This window comes from Berghia stephanieae, chromosome 3, assembly GCF_034508935.2.
Source record: "Berghia stephanieae isolate SIO BIC M18660-M18661 chromosome 3, UCSD_Bste_1.3, whole genome shotgun sequence".
Lineage (NCBI taxonomy): Eukaryota > Metazoa > Mollusca > Gastropoda > Nudibranchia > Aeolidiidae > Berghia > Berghia stephanieae.
In genome coordinates this window covers 90,976,660-90,996,844 of record NC_088362.1, presented here as the reverse complement: position 1 = coordinate 90,996,844, position 20,185 = coordinate 90,976,660, and the positions used below count along the sequence as shown (strand labels likewise).

The 20,185-nt window shown below is 35.6% G+C and overlaps 1 protein-coding gene across 2 annotated transcripts in view; it reads right to left on the bottom strand.

The window, feature by feature from the left end:
• The window catches only part of LOC144968807 (beta-1,4-N-acetylgalactosaminyltransferase bre-4-like), a 53,984-nt gene extending 41,721 nt beyond the window's left edge, over positions 1–12,263 (bottom strand). Inside the window, exon 1 of one of the 2 annotated variants that reach the window (XM_078907512.1) lies at positions 11,844–12,263. The gene's annotated coding sequence lies outside the window, so the exon portion shown is untranslated. The remainder of the gene's footprint in view (positions 1–11,843) is intronic. The other variant, XM_078907513.1, reaches the window with a different exon arrangement.
• Between the last annotated feature and the right edge of the window lie 7,922 nt (positions 12,264–20,185).

Here is a 20,185-nt window from a genome sequence, read left to right as displayed (position 1 = left end):
AGTAGTAGTAGTAGTAGTAGTAGTAGTAGTAGTAGTAGTAGTAGTAGTAGTAGTAGTAGTAGTAGTAGTAGTAGTAGTAGTAATAGTAGTAGCAGAAGTAGTAGTGATGATTAGGTGTGATAATGCTGTTGTAGTAGTAGTGGTAGTGATGATGATGTGGTGGTGGTGGTTGTAGTTGTAGTAGTGGCAGTGGTTGTAGTAGTAGTGATGATGTGGTGTGGGTGGTTGTAGAAGTAGTAGTGATGATGTAGTGGTGGTGGTTGTAGTAATAATGATGATGTGGTGGTGGTGGTGGTGGTTGTAGTAGTTGTGGTCGTGATGAAGATGTGGTGGTGGTGGTTGTAGTGTGTGTGTGTGTGTGTGTGTTTGAGAGAGAGAGTGAGAGAAAGAGAGAGAGAGAGAGAGAGAGAGAGAGAGAGAGAGAGAGAGAGAGAGAGAGAGAGAGAGTGCTTAAAGTGTATGTAGTGATAAGTGCAGAAACATGATTTTGAAAAACTAACAAGGCTGAAGTTAGAGGTCAAAGTATTTGTAATGAGCTATGATTGGCAAGTACAGGAAGGTGACATGAAAATTAATCCGATGAGCGCAATTTATTGATTTGTGTTTGTGTGTGTGTGAAGAGCACGGCGAATAAAACTAACTTAATTTTTGACTCTTTAGTTTTTGCTTTGATCTTGCTGTATCCCCGTGCCACCCACTGTGCATCTTCCCCTGTCGCCCATTCCACTCCCCTGATCACAGGCAAATCACTGATAACAGGGAACTTCACCTGTCACAAGTGATTAATTACCTGCACCTTCGTCAGTTGAAACAAGGGGAGGTAAGCGAGGTCCGAAAACGAGGGTGATATTGTCAAAAAATTCATAAGAAATGCACTCCTTACATCACTTAATACTGGAAACCTATGTGTCACACACAATTTCTTCTTATTTTTTTTTAATATTTTAAATTTCTGTCGTAATTATATATATTTTTGTGAAGTGCCAATTGGATTATAAAGCAGATAAGAATATTTCAAATTAGTGAGTGAAATTGTTCTGTCCACCGTATATCATTGATTAAAATATTTTTAAAACATGTTTTGTCACCATGAGGGTCATATTTTCTTACACCCTAAAATAATTCAATAAATTTGCAATTAGTATGTCCAAGAAGTACGCTTAATTCACACGAAATAAAAAAGTTATGATTATTTAAAATCTGGGCAATCCGTTGTGTGAAATAACATTATTATTTTTGGTTGAGTGATTTTATTTTTTTATATTAATTTTATTTGTGGTACTGAAATAATTTTTTTTGTACTTCAGACAAGGATGGAACATTCTCTTGAAACTCATATAACAAAACTAAATAATCTATGTAGACTTTGTGGCAAAAGATGTTTGAAAAGAGGAGGTGGGAGAAGCAATTTAAAAAGATAAAGAAAAAATTGCATGACATGAAAGAATGTAAATAAAGTATCATCGGACCAGTTAGAAAAGCAATACAAAATGTTTTAAATCAGAATAAAATTGTCAGACAAGCATTTCAAGGTGGCCACTTCATTGCCAATCACTCCACAAATACATAAAGAAAGTAATCTACAGACACCTTACAAAGACAGCTATACATGCAGTTAGTACAAACACCCAAAGAGACACCCTAATCACGAAAATAATTCAACTTGAGATCAAATATAATACTTTAAATGACAGCTACAGCGATGTACATAAATTAGTATCCCATTCAAATCCCATGTCATCAGAAGAAATTAAAAGAGCAGAGGAAGCCGTCGCAAGGTATTTGCAGAATTACAGAGAAGCATTCCCTCACTCAATTACCCCCAAATTACATATATTGGAAATGCACTGCATTTACTGGTTGAAGCGATATAAGATAGGTTTAGGATTCCATGGCGAGCAAGGTGGTCAACTGCTCCATTCTAGCATAGGGAAGATTGAAAAAAGAGCAGGAGGACTTCGAAGTGAAAAAGCAAAATTGTCTTTCACAATGGAAACATCATTGCTTCAAGTTGAACCAGACGTCAGTACTTCATAAAGGCCCCTAATAATAATCCTAAATATTAGAATGATATCTCTCCTTTCTGGTTGGTGTTGAAAATAGATGAGAAACTATTGTTAAACTTGTTTATTTGTTTTCATAATGGTGTTGCATGCATTGTGATTAGACATGAAACTTTGTTAGTTGTGATGTGTGAAAATAGAAGAGAGAGAGTGATAGAAATATTTCTTAGTAAATTTATTACTGACAATGTGATCGGGAACGTGACAGACCATAGAATTTATATTATTAATTAATGAAATATGTCATCAAGTGAATCTTATTCATAAGGAATGATTGGATATCAGTTTTATAAGACACACACTAACACATACCTTCCAGTCATCACTGTGACTGGCTAATTTGTGGACAGGATACTGGTGGATTTGATAAGGAGTTACCACAATATCAAGACCTCTCACAGGACTGCCAGGTCTGAACAGGCCATAAAACTTACATACACTTTTTCCTCATTCTCTTCTGCTTCTGATTATCCCAAAATTATTTGCCTGTACGGTGACTTATGCTATTTATTCACATGTTTCTTACCAATTATAGTTATGATCTTGCATTGAATTATAGTACAACTCATGGAGAGTGGCGTTGTAAAACCATTCGGTTCATAGCCATACAAATGGTATGACAATATTCTTTACATTATGAAGAACAAGAATATATGAATAAGAAAAAGTTACGTCAACGGATTATTGAGCAACGATTATTTGAAAATATCAATAAAATGCAGAATCAGAGAGAAAAAATACAGGTAGCGAAAATGCCGATGCTGGTAGCATGATGAGTCATCGACCTGTCACAACTTGATTAATTACCCTCCCACCGGTGGAGCGCTGGCTCAAAAAAAAATTTTTATTCTCTATTGTCTTCTGGCACTTTTCTATTCACTTCATATCTTGTTGTTACCAACATAAGTGCCTGCTCCACTCACTTTTCTGAATTAAAAATTCACCCCATACACCGGAGCATACTCAATGTCTCAATCGTTTCTATGTTATATGTTTGTGTTGAGAATATTGGCTATTAAGCTTAACTGCTGGTCAAAATTATTCGCGATGGTGGTGTACGAACGAATCGGCGGTCTCAAGAAGTGGGTGAGAGAGGGATCTAGTAATGACTTTGAGTTTGAAACGAATATTTTTGTGTTCGTGGATAGCTCACACGGTAGAGCCACGCTCTCACCTGCCAGGCGGAGTTGTCGTACCAATAAGGTCGCAGGTTCAAACCCCACCACCGCCGCGAAAAATTTTTATTCTCTATTGTCTTCTGGCACTTTTCTATTCACTTCATATCTTGTTGTTACCAACATAAGTGCCTGCTCCACTCACTTTTCTGAATTAAAAATTCACCCCATACACCGGAGCATACTCAATGTCTCAATCGTTTCTATGTTATATGTTTGTGTTGAGAATATTGGCTATTAAGCTTAACTGCTGGTCAAAATTATTCGCGATGGTGGTGTACGAACGAATCGGCGGTCTCAAGAAGTGGGTGAGAGAGGGATCTAGTAATGACTTTGAGTTTGAAACGAATATTTTTGTGTTCGTGGATAGCTCACACGGTAGAGCCACGCTCTCACCTGCCAGGCGGAGTTGTCGTACCAATAAGGTCGCAGGTTCAAACCCCACCACCGCCGCGAAAAATTTTTATTCTCTATTGTCTTCTGGCACTTTTCTATTCACTTCATATCTTGTTGTTACCAACATAAGTGCCTGCTCCACTCACTTTTCTGAATTAAAAATTCACCCCATACACCGGAGCATACTCAATGTCTCAATCGTTTCTATGTTATATGTTTGTGTTGAGAATATTGGCTATTAAGCTTAATTGCTGGTCAAAATTATTCGCGATGGTGGTGTACGAACGAATCGGCGGTCTCAAGAAGTGGGTGAGAGAGGGATCTAGTAATGACTTTGAGTTTGAAACGAATATTTTTGTGTTCGTGGATAGCTCACACGGTAGAGCCACGCTCTCACCTGCCAGGCGGAGTTGTCGTACCAATAAGGTCGCAGGTTCAAACCCCACCACCGCCGCGAAAAATTTTTATTCTCTATTGTCTTCTGGCACTTTTCTATTCACTTCATATCTTGTTGTTACCAACATAAGTGCCTGCTCCACTCACTTTTCTGAATTAAAAATTCACCCCATACACCGGAGCATACTCAATGTCTCAATCGTTTCTATGTTATATGTTTGTGTTGAGAATATTGGCTATTAAGCTTAACTGCTGGTCAAAATTATTCGCGATGGTGGTGTACGAACGAATCGGCGGTCTCAAGAAGTGGGTGAGAGAGGGATCTAGTAATGACTTTGAGTTTGAAACGAATATTTTTGTGTTCGTGGATAGCTCTCACGGTAGAGCCACGCTCTCACCTGCCAGGCGGAGTTGTCGTACCAATAAGGTCGCAGGTTCAAACCCACCACCGCCGCGAAAAATTTTATTTTATTGCTTCTGGACTGTTCTATGACTTCATATCTTGTGGCTCAAAGTTCGAGTTTTAGTGCCGTGAGAGAGAGAGAGAGAGAGAGATGAGAGAGATGAGAGAGGAGAAGAGAGAGAGCGGAAGAGATGCTTAAAGTGTATGTAGTGATAAGTACAGAAACATGATTGAAAACTAACAAGGCTGAAGTTTGAGTGGTCAAAGTATTTGTAATGAGCTAGTGAATTGGAGAAGTAAGGAGAGGTGACATGAAGAATTAATCCGATGAGGAATTATGATTTGAGTTTGGGTGTTGTGGTGATGAAGAGAGAAGAGATAAGAGAGGAAAGATGAGGGAGGAGGAGAGAGAGAGAGGAGAGAGAGAGGAGAAGAGAGGAGAGAGAGAGAGAGAGAGAGAGAGAGAGAGAGAGAGAGAGAGAGAGATACAGAGAGCGGCAGGAACAATTGCCGTTCAAACCTTCATTAGAAATAAATAAATATACCATAACCATAACCTCCTCTCTCTCTCTTTCTACATATTCTCTCTCTCTTTCTCTCTCTCATTTTTAAAAGTCTAAGACGAGTTAAAATCATATCAAAACAAAATTTACTGTCGTTAATTTCAAATTCAGCGAAAAAAACAAAACAAACAATAACAAAGTGGCAAATCCCTGCCAAGTATAAATAATGCCTGATGGATTTCCTTTGTTTTAAAGGAAAATATACTGTACATCATCATAATAAGGAACAATTCACGTAAAACATTTGTGCAACAACATGAGTCCATGGCAGTTAATAATATAAATAGTTGACAATTTACCAAATCAAATTCAAATATGAGAGAAGAAGAAGAAGAAGAAGAAGAAGAAGAAGAAGAGGAGGAAGAAGAAGAAGAAGAAGAAGAAGAAGAAGAAGAAGAAGAAGAAGAAGAAGAAGAAGAAGAAGAAGAAGAAGAAGAAGGAAGAAGAAAACAAGGAAATGAAAGAGAGATAGAGGAGAAAAACTAAGAAAATGAGAGTACTAATATTACTCTGTGGCAGTTAAAGAGTTGACGATTTACCAACGACACAGTCCTTGGCTAAACGAGGAAATGAGAGAAAGAGAGAAAGGTAATTTGAGAAATAAAGAAAATGAGAGAGAGAGAGAGAGAGAGAGAGAGAGAGAGAGAGAGAGAGAGAGAGAGAGAGAGAGAGAGAGAGAGAGACAGAGAAAATGAGAGTATCAATATTATTATCAATTGACGGCGGTTAATAGTAGAGATAGTTAACGATTTACCAACTGGGAAGGTCCGTGGCTAAAAGAGGAAATGAGAGAGAGAGAGAAAAGAAAAAATGGAAGAAAGAAAGAAAAGAGAAGATGAGAGTATTAATTAATATTACACAATTAATAAGCTGCGATTATTGCCAGTCATCTCTGCCAATGGAAAATGATTATTGGCAGACACTGTCTGGCAATAGTGATGGACCGTTATCGGCAGACACCGTCCAGCACTTTTTAGAGTATTATGCCATTAGTCCCAGTTACTCTTAATTACTTTCCTTTTGTTTCATCATTCCAGATATGATGGTCATTGGTTTATAATAAAGTTTATTTGAACCAAATACCGACTTCGTGGTTATTTAATACCATCATATAAATAGTCGGTTGGTTCATTTGACTGTAATTATATTTTTTATAAATATAGATCATACACAATTGGACTTTTGTCAGAATTTGCATGTGACAACACAAACCATTTATTGCAGTCAATTAATTGAATACAGTGAGACCATGCTCTCGATTTCGGGAAGCCATCCAAACATTTCCCACACCCCGTAACATCACTGACATTCGCAGTTGGTTTGGATTGGTGAATCAGGTGTCCTATGCCTTTGCATCAGCCGAATGCATGCTACCATTCCGCACCTTAATAAAACCTGGCACACGTTTCTTATGGACAGACCATCCCGATAAACTTTTCCAGGAATAAATCACAAATTATCAGTGAAATCTACAAAGGCGTGGAAATTTATGACAAAACCAAACCAACCTGTCTAGTTACTGATTGGAGCAAGGAAGGCATTGGATTTTGGCTCTTCCAGAAGCACTGCAACTGCCCTCCATCACACCCTTTCTGCTGCAAGACTGGATGGAATATCACATTACTTGGAAGCCGATTTACATCAGGACCCGAATACCGATATATGCACCAGTCGAGGGTGAGGCACTGGCCTTTTGGTTATTGCCCGATGATTTGTCAATTGTCAAGGTCCTTGGCCTTGTCAATACGATTCAATAGTCTGATGTCACGCCGCCCGGCAACGGCGGCCATCTTGGTTCTAAACAAAGAAAATCATTACTTTTTATTTTTCATGCTGGCTAGAACTTTTCATATGCCTTGTGATCAGAATGGGTAAAAGTAAAAGTCAAACCATGATCAAATTTATTGGGGTTTTTTTCCTCTGGATACCCTTTATGCTCACTGGAGAAATATTTCATACGGGCGTCCGCCATTGTTCCGATAGTTTAGAGCCAGTGTTACTAAGTTACCATGCGTCATTAGGAAGGAGGAGACCTTACGACTAATGAAGAGTATTGACGCTAGACGTCTACCTTTATCGATAACGATGCCAAATTGAAAACTTAAAATTTAGTCATTTTTATGTCAATATTTAGTAAGGTGGCGCACAGTTTTTATGCACCTCTGTTGGCAGTGATCGTAAATTAATGAAAATGTTGCTGCATACGTCCATGAGGTTTAAATAGTTTTAGATTGTAGTTTAGCACGCTGCTTAGTGATTACCGATGTACAATAATAATAAATTAAAGAATAATACAATAATTTAAAAAACCAAAAGTAAAATGAAACATGGCACACAAATACTGATCTCAAATAAATAAATAATTTTAGAAAATTAAAATCGAAGTTTTTTAAAAACATGATAAAAAGTTTTTGAAAAAAAAAAAAAAAAGAAAAAGAAAGAAAAAAGCAAACAAAAACAAAGTAAATCAAAAAAAAAAAAAAGTCAACAATGGTAATCGAACCCGGTACTTTCAAGGTTGGAGTCTGACAGCTTGTCCACTGCGCTACGGAGCCACCTGACTGTTCATCACATTTAATAAGGTCTTTCTAAAACATTATTTTACCTTCAGTGCAAAACTATTTTCTGGTTTCATATTTCGTTTTTTTTAATTATTATTATTTTTATATAAATCTATTAACAAAAACATCCTACAGATGTCACAATATAACTTTCGCCATGTCCAAATACAGAAACACAATATCGTTAATGAAATTGGGTGGAACGCGCATGCGTGACGGAGGTGTATGTTAATTATGTATGGCATACCAGAAGCTAAAGATGGCGACAACAAGGAAGATATAAGAAAAGCCCAAATGGTACTCAAAGAGTTGCAGGTTCATGGAAACAAAGACAGCCTCAACCCTATAGAGCAAGTGATCAGATTGGGCAGAAGAGAAGATAGACCAAGACCCATGAAAATAAGTCTGATGTCAACGGATCAGCGTAACACTGCTCTTAGGAACAGCAAACAGTTGAAAGACCATAAACGGGAATGCTTACATAAGGTGTATATTGGAGCAGACCAAACAATTATGCAAAGAGAGCAGGCCAAGGAGTTAAGAGAGGAGCTGAGGAGAAGACGAGAAGCAGGGGAAGATGTAGTCATATATAAGAAAAGGGTCATTTTCAGGGAGAAGTTTAGTGAACAAATAAGAAAGAGAGACAGCGATGTTGGAGGAAATGACTGGGATTGGATGAGGAATGACTATATTGGAAACGTGTCAGTCCAATTGCCCTAAATGTTTCTGAGCAAGGACTCGAAGACAACAAGAAAATTCAAAAAAGAAGTACCAGTAAATGATAAGGAGGGGCAGCACGTGAATATGAAAAATACCCTGAAGTTCATGTACACGAACGCAGACAGTGTGATGAATAAGAGAGAGGAGCTAAAGGCTATGGCAGAAGAAGAAGATCCAGATGTAATAGCAATAACAGAAGCTAAGCCAAAGAATGCAACAACACACCCAACCATAGCAGAGTTAGGTATTGAGGGATACACTATAATAGCTAGCAGAGATTTTGAAACTTCCGGCAGAGGAGTATACTTATTGGTGAGAGAGAACCTCAAGGTTAACCCCATAGAGGAACTCACAGATCACGACTTTAGGGAGAGCGCTTGGTGCTCGATTGGAGTAACTGGACAAAGTCAGATACTAGTAGGAGTGATTTATCGGAGCCCAAATAGCACAGGAGAAAATAATGAGAGAATGTTGGAGATGATAAGGAGAGCATCACAAAAAAAGCATTCAGAGATAATTATTATGGGAGACTTCAACATGCCGGAACTGGAGTGGAAAGGGATGGACGAACCAAAAGAGGGAAGCCTGGAGGAAAGTTTCATAGAAACCATTGAAGATTGCTACCTACAACAGATAATAAAAGAACCCACGAGACAGAGAAAAAACCAAAAGCCCAACGTATTGGACTTGATATTGATGGAGGAAGAAAATGACATAATCGACCTAAGACTGAGCCACCCACTGGGAAAAAGCGACCATGCGACCATATTCCTAAAACTGAGGGCGACATCAGAGACTGTAGATGAAAAACTGACACTCAGATATAGGAAGGCTGATCTAGAGAGTATGAAAGAGGAACTGGGGCATATCAAATGGGAGGAAATACTAATCGAGGACACCGTAGGAAACAACTGGAGTAGATTTACCAGAGTACTTAACCAATGCTTCGAGAAAAACATCCCGAAAAGCAGAGGGAACCGGGTTGGGAGAAGAAATCAACCTTGGATGACGCAGGAAGTGAGAGAGGCATTACGGAAGAAGAAGGCAGTAAATAGAAGATACTCTAGAAGCAAAAAGGAAGAGGATTGGGACAAATACAAAAGAGTGAGAAACGCAACTACTAAAATAGTCCGACAAGCGCATCAAAAGTATGAGAACAAGATAGCAGAGGAAACGAAAGAAAATCCTAAAGTATTCTGGAGTTATGTAAACAGTAAAATGAAGACAAGACAGGGAACCTGTGACATAAAAAAAGAAGATGGCACTTGGGCATCTGAAGATGAAGACAAGGCAGAGGTGCTAAATCTCTTCTTTGCAAGTGTCTTTACAGTGGAGAACCAGAAAAACTTGCCAGATATTGCTAAAACAAGTAATATAGATACTACACAATGGCCGATTACTGAAGAGAGAGTAATGAAGAGACTACAAAACCTAAAGGAGAGTAAATCACCTGGACCTGACAAACTTCATCCTTACATCCTAAAAAACTTAGCAGAGCAGCTAGTAGAACCCCTAACCAAGATATTTAACCAGTCGATGAAAGAAGGAAGACTACCAAGGGAATGGAAAGAAGCTAACGTCACAGCCATATTCAAGAAGGGAGACAGAAAAAATCCAGAAAACTACAGACCAGTGAGCCTGACATCTGTCGTCTGCAAGCTCATGGAACAGCTGATTAGAGAAGAAATGGTTGATCATATGACCAAGAACAAACTATTCAGCAAAGATCAACATGGTTTCATGGCGGGAAGGTCTACAGTAACAAACCTACTTGAAACAATGGATGACTGGACGAGAGACCTGGAATTAGGCAACAATTTAGATGTCATATACCTCGACTTCAGAAAGGCATTTGACAAAGTTCCACACTGGCGCCTAATCAGGAAATTGGAACAGTATCAAATTAATGATCAGACAGTCAAATGGGTCCGAGATTTCCTCAAAGATAGAAGACAAAAAGTGATAGTGAATGGAACAGCATCAACAGAGAGACTGGTAACAAGTGGAGTTCCACAAGGAAGTGTACTGGGACCAGTTCTCTTCCTGATTTATATCAATGACTTGCCAGACAATCTATCATCTAAATGTAAAATCTTTGCCGATGATACTAAGCTCTATGGAGTAGCTAATACAGAAGAAGAAAGAAACACCTTACAACAAGATTTGAAAAAGCTTGAAGAATGGTCCGAAATATGGCAGATGGAGTTCAATGTAGATAAATGTGCAGTTCTTCACCTAGGAAAAAACAACAGAGAAGCAAACTATATAATGAAAGAAAAACCCCTGCAGAAATCCAATGGGGAAAAAGACCTAGGAGTATTTATTGATAGGAAGCTAAACTTCAAGAAGCAAATTAAAGATGTTCAATCTAAGGCTAGTAAAACACTCGGAATAGTGAAAAGAAATTTCAAGAATCTGAAAACAAAACACATGACTACCATCTACAAGACTATGGTTAGATCAAAGCTGGAATATGCTAACTGCATATGGTATCCGAAGTTTGAGGGAGACAAAGACAGTTTGGAAAGAGTGCAAAGGAGAGCAACAAAACTTATCACACACCTGAAAGACAAAACATACTGTGAGAGATTGAAAGAATTAAATCTCCCGACCTTAGATTACAGGAGAAGAAGGGGAGATATGATCCAAACATATAAAATAGTAAAGGGAATAGACAGGGTAGAGGCAGGATTCCTTAAACCAAACAAGAACATTCAGACACGAGGAAACAGCAAGAAACTGAAAAAAGAACGTTTTAAAACAAATGAAAGAAGGAACTTTTTTTCATCTAGAATTGTAAATAACTGGAATAAACTACAAGAAACCACAGTATCAGCAAAAAATTTGAATAAATTCAAAGCAGAGTTGGAGATAAGCAACACCCTAGGAAACAAGTTCAATTATAAAAATTGGTCCAATCATTAATAGATGAGGAGGAGCGAAGGAGACTACACCAAGTCTAAAAGCTCTATACAGAGGTATCCAGGTATCCAGGTATAAAAACGATCCGTTAAGACACACCGTCAACGGAGGTGCATAAAAACACTACGAGTTAGTAATTTGACAAGGAAATTCGTAATTTCTGAAATGGTATTATTGTGTACGAATAACTACAATATTATTATTATTATTATTATTATTATTATTATTATTATTATTATTATTATTATTATTATTATTATTATTATCATCATCATTATTAGTAGTGTAGTAGTAGTGTAGTTGTTATTCTTCTTCTTTTAAAGTATTAAAAATTTGTAATTTTCCAAAAAAATTTCGTATATGGCCATCAAATTTGACTAAATTCGTAAGATAAGATTCGGCAAGTACCCTACCATCTATATGTGGGCATGGAAGAATGACATAACAACATAAATAATTCAGTAAACTGTAAACTGAATTTTCATTTAAGTGACTATTATCAATATTAATATCAAATATATTTTCGGCAACTAAAAGTAGAAGAAAAGGTTAAGGCGTTAAGTGTTAAGCTGTTAAGGCGAACTTAAACTTAAGGCTTAAGTAGAGTTTAAGGTTAAAAGCCAAGTTTCGAAAATTGAACTTACTTGTAAGACAAGAGTTCGATACCTCTTGTTACCTCTCCATCATTTTCGGTTATGAATGGATAGAAGCTCACATGAATTCATAATTCGATCAATTGTGTTGTAGAATGGGAAAATATGCCGAACACCAGGACTAACACAAGGATAGCCGAGAAGGAATTCACTCATGAGAAGTTGGTGACGATGGTGATCATCAATGAAATCAATGAATCAATGTCAAATGTCAATTATTTATTGTAACTTGAAAGGTCAGTTTTGTTGTAAACCGAATATCGTACTCGTATACGATCACACACCAAAAAAAAATCCCCCACAAATCGATAATAATATATTTTAATAACCCTGACAGCGTTCAGTAAAAAGAAACAAATTGAGTGGAGATTGATCCAAATCCAAACTGAGCCTTTATCCCCAGGGTTGCCAGATCATTTTTGAGTAAGTGGCCAAACTAGCTATAGCAGGAGGCCAGATTCTTCGGCAGGAGGCCAAATACCACCAAACCCACCTTAGCCTCGCGAAAACTCTTTAGATTTGTTAAACAATTTATTCCCCCCATTTTTGAAGAAGAAAAAAGAAAATTAATTTAAAGGAACATTCGCTGTACTCACCTTAATCAAAACACCATTTCGCCATTGCAATTTCTCACTAGATTCTGTGCGTTTGTTGATATCGTTGAATTTTTCCTTTTAAACTTAAACAACATCATAGGTCACATATTTGAGTTGTAATCAGCGCAACGAGAAAATAACGAATAATTGACTTGAGACTCAGAAAAAAATGTCACATACAACCGAATTATCACGATGGGAATAAAAAGTTCATTCTAGAGGTCTACACACCTGGAGAACTCCTCAACAAAAGTAACATTTTTACAAATTAAACTGAATTCAACAGGCCCGTTTCAACGAACCAAGAATCCATTATTGCTCAGCATTTTTACTACTACAAGTAAATGTGCTCGATCCCGAAGAACACTATTCGTTCTGGTTGTACATGGCAGCTGTAAACAAATTAATCATGTCTTTCGTAACTTGGAAATCCACACAGCATTGCTTTTTGAAAACAAATATGGGCCTTTTGGGCGCGATTGCGTGATAGCAGAGATTCTATATATAGAAGCATTAGCAAATGCAATCTGTGGCGTTAGCACGTGTTGCATTTAGATATTTAGATTGCCAAATAAAATAAGTTTTACCGGTACCAAAGTAAAAAACGAATAAGGAGAAAGTCAGACGGAGGCCAAAAAATTTGGCACAGAGGCAATGCCGCCATTTGGAAGGCTAAATTTGAAGTGAGAAATGCCGAAGCATAGAAAAAAAAAATTTTTCTTTACCTCGGGTGGGGTTGAAGTGCGACCATTATTGGTACGATGCCAGGAAGGTGCTCACTGAGAAAGAAAAAAGCCAAATTTCTAATTTCCCCACGAACGCTCGGGAAAATAGCAACTTGATATCTCTCTCTGAATGGTCGGACTAGCGCTCCAGGGTTACGGACGGCGTTGAATCGATTGCAAAAGTTCTCAAACAGAGTGGACAGGGAATTCTCATGAATCATCAAAGTTAAAAAGCCAAATTTGTTTTCCGCGAACGCTCGGGAATAGACTTGACTTCCGAATGGTCGGTAGCTCCAGGGTTACGACGCGATATCGATGAAAGTCTCAACAGAGTGGACAGGATCTCATGATCATAAGTTAGCGTTTTTAGGCACATTGTTGACAAAGACAGATTTTATCCAGGGACGGCTGGTAATAATGATGAATCTCTTTCGTGATTCATTTTTGATTACGTTTGTAATAATTAAAATCTACTGGTATTGTCATTTCATTGTGATTGTGATTATTTGTGGTTGAAATATTTTTTTTTAAGGTGAAAAAAAAAAATATATATATATATATATATATATATATATATTATAATATATATATATATATATATATATATATATATATATATATATATATATATATATATGACCGAATCATCTTTGCCCCACCACTATAAATAGGCTAGAACCGCCACTGATTTTATCAAAAAGTTGTGCTATCGCGAATATTCCATGGCGCGTTCACTTTTTTCACTTTTCGCGCTGCACTATCAAAGAGAGAACAGAAGTTAACCTAAATAACAAACCCAAAGTCTCAAGACGGGATCAGAGGTTGAAAGACAGGATAGCACAAACTCAAGATAGAAGTCTAACAGAAAGTTGAGAATAAAAGACCGGCACGGGCAAAAGAAAACCCCCAAAAATGCATACACTATTCATCATTCAAACACACTCTCGCAAATAACAAAAAAAAAAATATTGAGAACGGAAACGGCTCGGAGAAATAGAGATCATGTTTATTTTCCTGGGCATTCGGAGAAATAGTCACTTCGATTAAGAAAGCCAACAAAAAATATGCCAAAAGCACCAACCTGATGTCTTGCGACACCTTAAAAAAAAAGCCAGATTTCTAGAACTTGGCTTTTAAAAAGCCAACGAAGAGGAATTTCGAACTGTGTATTCAGTCCACAGAGTGGACTGAAAACACAGCTGTCTATTCAGTCCACCGGAAATTATTTTTTTTAATTAAAAAGGACCAAATATCCTCTATACTTGTTACCTAATTCGATGCTGACGACATTGATTCTGAACCTATTATAGGCATCATCTGAAATGGACAGGCATATAATTTATGACAATTGAGCGGCTTAATAATATCATTTACAGCGTTTTATTTACACTCGGGAAGTCTTGATTGAGAGTTGTTCGAAATCGGGCGCCTGAAATAGATCTCAATTCTCGATACCAATATACATATCAATTATTGACGAGATTTTTACCTTGGCTGCCAGACGTCATGGCCTGGTCCATTTGGCCAAAATTAGCCACACAGAGAATATTGTTTCTATAATTAATTATAAATTAACTTAACATTTATATCTATTATTAATTTTTCCTTGTCGGTTAGAATTTTTGTTATTATCAAAACCGGTGAGTTTTCCAAGGAGCTCAGAGTTTTAGTATTGTTTGCCTAAGTAAGGTTCTATTCGGTCACTTTTCACATGGATCACAGGCCTCTTTAAGTCATTAGATGAATTCCTGAAAGTATTTACAATTTGTACCTTTAATATTGACCTGTTTGGTGGTCCGCTGCTGCTTCTCACTTGTGTCACTAAACAATGATAATAATAATAAATTATTTGTGTAGCGTGCGAATTCCGCGAACCCGTGCTCTGGGGTGCTTTAAAAAAATATAAATAGGTATATAAAAGCTCAAGTATTAAATAAAAGCGTGTGCTACATCGAAACAAAGAAAAAACTGTCTACTTCTTTAAGATATATCTTATGAACCAATATGTTTTCTCTTATGTGAGATAATGGTAAATAGAATCTGTCTAGTGTCTATTGTAAATGACTATATAATGGCTGGTCTGAAAATATTGTGGGTAAAGGGAAATTGAGTCATTTTTTAAAATTTATATTATGCCTCTTGTTAAATTTACTATTCAATATGATGATAATGGTAGTGATACCTAACCATAGCTATTATGATTATATATTGTTCGTGGTGATATAATAATGGTGATTAATTATGAATTTAGATAAGTTCATGTCCATTTTTTAATATTTTGGTTGTCTGATGTCGGTTGCGAAAATTTTCAGTGGTTTTAAAATTTTGAGTTGAGACTCCTAAGACCTACAGTTTGTATGTTCATTTAATTTGAAGAATGATGGTTCCATTATGTTCATCTCATATGACTACGTATTTATATTTTCGATGTATTCAATGTAAAACAAACCCAACACTTTTTATAAATTTTGCTGAAGGTCTGAAGTTGATGGAGTTAACTGGCATACGTTCCGATTATCCAATAGAAATTTCATGTATATTCATTTAGAAAAAATGTCACAAACCAATCATACCAATTAAGCAGATGTTCTGATATATTACCTCGGCATTATTATTATATTATATTATTATTATTATTATTATATTATTATTATTATTATTATTATTTATTATTATTATTATTATTATTATTATTATTATTATTATATTATTTTATTATATATTATTATTATTATTATTATTATTATTATTATTTATTATTATTATTATTATTATTATTATTATTATTATTATTATTATTATTATTATTATTTTATTATTATTATATTATTATTATTTTATTATTATTATTATTATTATTATTATTATTATTATTATTATATTATATTATTATTATTATTATTATCATTATTATTATTATTATCATTATTATTATTACTATTATTATCATTATTATTATTATTATTATTATTATTATTATTATTATTATTATTATTATTATTATTATTATCATCTTTATATTATTATTATTTATTATTATTATTATTATATTATTATTATTATTATTATTATTATTATTATTATTATTATTATATTATTATTATTATTATTATTATTATTATTATTATTATTATTATTATTATTAATCATCATCATAGTTGTTATTTTTACTACCATGCACTTTTCACTACGATTTGTCTTTCCTTTCGAAATAAGATCGTTATATACTTAGAGATTAGTAATACCATTGTTGTTATTACTTGGGTCAAGATAGGCACTAGAACGCAATTTTGCCTCAATAAATCAAGAATAGCAACTGAACAAATGTAATATAGCCTGTTAAAATGGAATTCAATGATATTTCAAGCTTTGAAGAACATGAAAACAGAAATACATTGGAAACTTCAAATTTAAGTGTCACCTGTGACATTTTAACCAATGACACCAATGGTCACAAAAAGTACAAGAAGTCACACACAAACTCTAGATAAATATCAGTCATGGTAATGAATTCATGTAACCATACGGATTGATACAACCCTGAAACATAAAAAAAATAGTATTACAAGGAAATAATTAATTGTGTCAAAATCACAGTCTCAGATGAGGTGTCATAATATCATATTTGTAAATAGAATAACAGCTGAAAACATAATTTTTGGTGGCACTTTGTAATATCCAATATCAAGTGTTGCTTGTGACAATGTAAAATAGCGATGACACCAAAGTTCAACTTACCTTTTCTACTTGGAGCCACGCTGGAAAGGCAAATGAAAGTGCTGCACTTCAAAGACTGGTAAGAAAGGTGGATCAAAATTGCGAATCGCCATTTAACGAAACAAACTTCCACGTGTTCACGCATGCCGTGTTGCTTGTGACAAATGACACCAAAACCAATAAACCTCATTATCAGCAAAACGGTATACATTTACTCCAAGATTTGAGTTCAGAAGTAAAATCTATGTTTTTCTCTCATAATAAAACTTTTTATAACCATTAAATATGAGCTTTAAAGTTTCGTGTCGAGTCTTAGTATTGTGCTGTGTTTGATGACACCAAAGGTCACAAGCAATACCAACTTTTGAAGAAATCTATATGAAACTTAATCAGATATTCAATATACTGCAATTGCGTTTAAAAGTAAATTTTGACTTTATACTATTAGTCAAATTTCAATCATGTGAGCTAAAACATCACATTTAATTTCTACATGTTTTCTAAAAAGGTGATGCATTGACCTCGTTTTAAGCACATGCCAAACTGCATTCAGATTTGACTTTCAAGTTGTTTATTTCATATTCTGTTGAACAGAGTGTGTTGAGCTATCTCATTTTATCTCTTCTTCATATTATCAGTTGATTGCAAGCATTAACACAATGAAAACAGCCCATAATTAAGTAAAAATCAAATTTTCTTAACACTGGTATCAGGCGGGCACCTTTTGACATTGGCTTATATATATATATATATATATATATATATATATATATATATATATATATATATTATATATATATATATATATATATATATTGGAATGAAATCAAACTACATACAACCTATTTGTTTAATATTTTCCCTCATTGTTGCTTTCATTTTATGTCACTTGTTGCATGTTTGTATTCTGTTCTCGAATTCATGAACAGCCACTTGAAATTGTATTCCAGAAATATAACAGTAATGTCTTCTAATACTGATTGCGGGATAATTAATTCCAATAGGTATTGCTGTGAGATTTTGTCCTCGTCCTGGAGTTATGTGGGTGGAATGCCCCTTAGGGTAGGGGAAAGTTGGCTGTCTTGGGCTGGTTTATTGATTGGCCCTTTACTTTGCTGTGACCCAAGATTGCAGGCATATTTAGAAACGTCCTTTATGATTTGTGTACCCTCATAATCCTACCCCCTCTTGGTGGACTCTTCGTGGGTCAACATCCTGTCTAAACCATATCTTTATCCCTCTATACTAGATCATTTGGATTCCATATCATTTACTGCCACCTCTTTATGTCCTGTTCTTCAATTGGACCATTTGGTTTAGCCTGGGCCTGGGATCTTGAAAGAAACGGTGCATTTATTGTTTTCTACATATGTTAGGTTTTATAACAATTTGCATTTGCAACCATTTGAGAGTGTGATATGTCAGCCAAATTGCTTCAGACTATGCTACCTACGAAGGTCTTTTAAACGACGAACTTGTCTCCAAGTGGTAATTGACCCCCTCCCCCTTCACACTCACACACACACACACACACACACACACACACCTCCCCCAATCATGGACAGGGTTGCTGTTTTTCCCATCCCATCCCCCTATACGTTTTCCAACTTGTTCTTGTCTTGGAGTAAAATTACTTGGTTTTATCCTAGCCCTGGCCGGAGACCTTGGCTGAGAGGGAAGCAGTTATGTGTATAGTTAGTTTTAGGAGATGATGGTTTTTTTTTCCTTGTAAGTCACCTCTTTGTTATGAAGTGTTTTTGTTGTTGTTATATTATGATTTGTAAGCGAGTCTATCTGTTTTAGTTGTATCACGTGCTTGTGTCTGATGAGGTTTTTGGGTGATCTCAAACTAACTACAAATATGGTCCACTATTGGAATCTACACCCGTTCCCTTTTTTAACTATTTCCCTTTGCCTTATTACTTTTTTCTCGTGTGCTAATATAACTTGTAAAATTATAACTTTTTGACTGGTATCCCATTTTCTTCCTTTCTAGTAGTCCTAAAATGACGTCAATGTTTTAAAGCGTCATAAAACCTTTAAAAACAATAGACTCATTAAAAGAATGTAGATCCCATCATCTTCCTTGCGGTTCACGCCCATATTGCCTAAACCAAAAGTGTCCCAAGCCCGTAGCCTTATAAAAAAGGATATGAGCCACACACACAAAAATCGTGCCAGTACAAGTAGCTACAAAGCAGTCACCCCCCCCCCCCTCTCTCTCTCTCTCTCTCTCTCTCTCTCTCTCTCTCTCTCTCTCTCTCTCTCTCTCTCTCTCTCTCTCTCTCTCTCTCTCTTACTATCTCTAATCTATCCCCAAAAAGTTGTCCTCTGTTCCTTCTTTTTTTTTTTTTGGTTTTGTTTTTTTTTTTTATTTATTTATTTTTTTGTTGTTGTTTGTTTGTTCGTTTTTCTCCCGCCTCATATTGTTACTTACAAGGAATCGACAATGCAATAAATTTTGACGTCGCACTGTGTCCTAAATTAAAATAATTAACTTAAAAGTGAGTAAAATCAATAAATAAAAAATGTTAAAAGTCGATCAAACTTCTCGAGCCACCAGGAATGGTGTTACCGTGTTGAAGTTGAAAATTAAGAATTTTTTTTGACAAGGGAGTAGCTACCAAAAAAAAAAAAGGAAAAAAAAAAAAGAAAGAAAATATTATGCCTGGAAAGGAGCTCGAGCCCCTAACTCACCCCACCCCTATCCTAGAAAGAGGAGAGCTAACGCTACTAGAAGGGACATTCCTTCTTTGAGCCAATGGTCACAGCCCTCGCACGCTGACTCGCGAAGTGCGTGTGCCTCGCTAAGTGTTTGCCCTAGATACGGCTGTCGCCTGCCTTTCTGTTTATGGATGTGTATGTTTATGTGTATGTTTCTATCTTTACATTTAGTGTTTGTGTGTGTGTGTGTGTGTTTGTGTGTATGTGTGTGTGTTTGTGTGTGTGTGTGTGTGTGTGTGAGAGAGAGAGAGAGAGAGAGAGAGAGAGAGAGAGAAAGTAGGAGTGAAATATCTGTTCGATGTTATCGTTATCATAATATAAGTATATAGTTATAACAAGTGCAACTAAATGACAAATTGCCATATTTATGGACAATAAAGATCTATTATTATTATTATTATTATTATTATTATTATTATTATTATTATTATTATTATTATTATTATTATTATTATTATTATTATTATTATTATTATTATTATTATTATTATTATTATTATTATTAATATAATCTGTGATTTTAAAATTTATTTGGGGTTGGGTGGGTCGGGGATAGATAGACAGATAGGTA